Raw genomic sequence first — 4,554 nt, forward strand, 5'->3', positions numbered from 1 at the left:
AGTCTTCGCCTTGGATTTCACTTAGCAACGGACATAAGCATGTGATAAAGGCTATTTATATACACACAGGGTTCTGTTACAGCCTGAGCGGGTTTGCCTTGTTGTACAGAAAAGACTGGCACAATTACGGTGAAAAAAAGCACTTGAGAGGCTTGAGAAATTTTCAGTGCTGTGCACCACTTACCCCTGGATGAGACAGACCCACATTTACAGGATTATTGCTAAATTGTTTTAACCAAGGTTTAACCCATCCACTCACATGTGTTGATGCTCAGTCTGATTTAATGCTGGATCTATTTTCATGCGTAGTGGCATTTTTAGAACTTTTATAGACGGTTTCATCTTAACAACATAAACAAACATTACTGCGCATGCGCACTTTTATGACCCCAACTTAACTTCCGGTACACATTCACAACAATAGAGTGCCTGTAGATCAGAGGCGGATACAGAAAGTAGATGATAGGTGGGCCTGTAAACTTGTAGGTGGGCCGGAATAATTCGCATCTCCCTTTCAACCAGAGTACCGGTGTTCTGTCCCATTGTGGCGTCAAATGCAATTCACTAAACTCTGCAAATGAAACGGCATCACCGTGCAGTTGATTTAACAAGATCCCACGTCTTTGCGGCGCATTGCTTTCCCTGTTTGCGTCAAAAGTCAGCGCAACTGCGTGCGGTTTACTAGACTCGTGTTTGTTACAGGCCTGTCGGAGGAGTTTCCAATTTTTATAACCGTCTCTTGTGAAAGTAAACTCGGTGTGTACCTCAGGAAAATGTCTGCATGCTTTACAAAATATGCCACCTTTTGTTTTGCTATATTCAATCCATTTAAACTGTTCATACCGATAAGAACTGAAGGAGCGTGGCTTTCCATCAATTACGGTAATCGGGTGTTTTCTGTTCTTCTATCGCGGACTAATCTGGAGGTGGACAAATTTGATTTACCAATTCCACCTGTTGTGCCGAAAACACACTCCCCGCCAGATTCTGCACCCCCTTCAATAACACGCTGTCGGATTGGCTAATTCTAACCCCTCCCCAGACCCAATCCTAATCCTAACCCCTCCCCTAACACCTAATCCTCACCCTAACCATTGTGGGGAGGGGGGGGGGTGCATAATCTGGCAGGGAGTGTGTTTTCGGCACGACACCGGCTGAGTGAGAATATCAGTGAAGGCTGAAGCACAAATGCTGCCATTAGCACTCGACTCATTGGATGTTGCTGTGTGTATTTCACCTTCATTTCCAGGTGCCGCAGTGTGTTTCTTCAGTTTCTTTATCTAGACGTGTTTTTTTTTTTTAATTGCCACATGTATAGCTGTTTGTTTAGCCATGTTTACATGATCATTTAGTATCAGGCAGCGATATTGGCGCGCAGCGTAACTGCCGTAACGTAACTGACGTCACGCGAGCACATTCTTAATAATATTTGGATATTATTATTAATAAACAAACCATTAAAATGTTTTCATTTAATTTATACAATTCAAATTTAGAATTAAGGTTAAAAAATAATATTAAAAATAAATTTCTTGGCTCTGGCTGACTAGCTCCGCCCCTGCGTAGATTATTTCTGATAACAATAAAAAGAAACCGAAAAGAAATGTTACTTGGCTAAACTTGCCTCTCCAATATTTAGAATTTAGACTGCGATACCAAGCGCAACCGCTAGATGTCAATGTACCACACGGTTTCTTTAAATGCGACAAAACTACAGGAGCCATTCTACAAATTGTTTATTTAATAAAATGAACATACAACAAAATTAAACAAATAATTTATTTAATACAATTATTATACAGTAAAATAATTATACAAATTAATATGAACGTAAATTAAAAAATATATAAATAGTAGTTATATATTAGTCTCTAGCCAAACACAAACTGGAAGTTAACTGGGGGTCAGGCGCAGTCTATAAACAGAAAGTTTTAAACACAAAAAGGACAAAACAATAACTGGACTCTTGAACTTGGACTATTTTACTGTCTTTTCTTTCTTTTTTTGTTGCCATTTTGCCTTCTTTGTTCTGAAATCTTTATGTGGCATTTTGTGTTAGTAACTTATATTGTTGCAAAGTTTGTTTCGAATATGAGTTACTCAGCCTGGTCTCACATGAATTCTTATAAATTTGTTTGATCTATCCTGTGCAAAAATTTACAATTATTAGATCAAAGCAATAATGAAGCCCCAAACTTAAACATAGCCGCAAGATTGTATTAAAACTTATGATATTGTATAAATTGATACAAACCTCATAAAAAGTTACAAATTGTCATGAGATTATGTTAAGTAACTTATAGTTTGCTAAGCTCAAGTTTCAAAGTAGGTTTTCAATACATCTGTCACAAAAATGGTCAACTTTACCGAGAGACTGAGACAATTAATTCTGATGCCAATTAAAGAAAAAAGCTTTTATGTAGTTTTAAATATTATTAAATATAATTTCTCAAACCCACTTTTAAAGGCCATAACTGGCATCTTTGTTATGGGAAAGAATCTGCTAATTATTTAGGTTATTATACAAGGTTTGAAAATGAAATGCTTCCTGTATAAATACTATTCTGGAAGACATGAGTTACATTCATTTGGTCATTAGCTGCTTGTGTCTTATAAGGTTCTGTCTCTTCATGACGCATGCAGGCGCGTGATTAAAGCTGTGATTTACTGCTGAACTCGCTCTCTCGCTTTGCCGCTAAATATGTAAATTGGTTCATTTTCTGTTCATTTGCAAATTGGGAAAAGTGTGAGTTGTATAGATTAACATTTGTTCTTTGTGCAGGTGTTATAGAGCAGGGCTGCAGTGTTTAATACTGCATGGAATGTTAAATACGTGAGGTGTGACAGATGTTCATTTCTAATTTCCAGAAAAGTCATCAGGAAAGAATTGAAGACATCTCAGGTGCTGTAATACAGCTCAAAATAATATAAAAGAGACAATTCCATGTTAATTGTGGCAGATAATGAAGCTCACAGACGAATCATGAATGAGGGGCAAATACGAGAACCTGAGGTCTCCTGCTTTCAAAACGATTGTCCTGAATAAAAGACCCCAGTAATCTCACACGTGTCTTTTTCAGGAGATTTCAGGAATGTCTCAGATTGTGCTCACATTTGTCAAGATACCAGAGTCTGCAAGTAGTAGAGCTTTAATTGAACTTGTGCAATGCTGTCCACATTCATTTTTTAGCTCTGTGTTCTTGCCGTGTGTCTCATTTGTGTCCGTTGCTCTCAAGGAATATGAGGAGAAATCAGCCAACTAGAAAATATGTTTCATTTTATCTAGTCTTAACTTAGACTCCGATGTTTCTCTTAAAATTGCTTTGGAGAAATAAAAACAAACAAGACAACTGTTAAAGTGCAGGACGTGTCAAATGAATGTATGTTATAGAGGTAAAATAATGTGGATTTCATGAGAAATATTTGAGTTCTTATTGAGATCTTCAATCATTTTGGCTTTTAATTATGGCGAAACTGAGCTCTTGTGACATTAATGAGATCTCTTCTGACACTCGAATGGAGACATTTGTGAGATTTCTTATAAGAAATGTGTGATGCAGATGAGACTCAAGCTAAAGTTTCCATCTGCTCTCCTTTTATCTCATTCATGACTCGAGGAAATTGAGAAATGAAAGAGATCTCATCTGTTATTTTTCTTTCTTATACGAAGACAATCTATTCTTTTAAAATATCATGCACCGATAAATAATATTGTACACAGTACCAGCAGGCACGTGCATGAAGTAAATTTAATTAATTTAACTTTAGAATTTAATTAAGTTTTACTTAATTAATATTGCATATAGGTATTTATAGTCTGTTTAATATTTGACCTGTGTTTCTCTCTCCTTTATCTTAAATGTGTGCTTTCACTGTGCGTGTCTGTGACTGTGTGTCTGTGTGTGTGTGTGTGTGTGTGTGTGTGGTGTGTGTGTGTGTGTGTGTGTGTGTGTGGTGTGTGTGTGTGTGTGTGTGTGTCGTGTGCTGGCGTGCGTGTGTGGTGTGTTGCGTGCGTGTTCTGTGCGCCGGTGTGTGTGTTATGTGTGTATTGTATGGTGCATATTGTGTGTGTGGAGTGTTTTGTATGTGGGTATGTCTGTCTTCTGTGTTTCACCTTTTTCTTGTTTTACAGGTATAGATTTAATTGTTTTGCTATAGTCAATATGTTTCATAAAAAGCGCTATATAAATAGAATTAAGTTGAGTTTGAGTAGAAAGCTATATGGTGTTCAGAGGGGCTCTCTGCATCGTCAGGGTCACACTTTTTGTGCACATTCTCACTCCCCTGGGCCTGGTCCCTTGTTCCCCACCTTCTTAAAGCTCTCTTGTTTAGCCTTAGCGGCCCCTCTGGAACACGACCGGCCCCCAGCATCGGACAATGGAAATCTAGACCTCACAGCGCGGCAAACATTTAATCAGAATCAGAATCAGAATCAGAAGAGCTTTATTGCCAAGTGTGCTTGCACACACAAGGAATTTTCTTTGGTGTTGGAAGCTTCTAGTACAGACATTCAACACAATGACAATACAATATAATACGATTTACAGTCTAAAA

Source organism: Triplophysa rosa, linkage group LG6 (assembly GCF_024868665.1).
Source record: "Triplophysa rosa linkage group LG6, Trosa_1v2, whole genome shotgun sequence".
Taxonomy (NCBI): Eukaryota; Metazoa; Chordata; class Actinopteri; order Cypriniformes; family Nemacheilidae; genus Triplophysa; species Triplophysa rosa.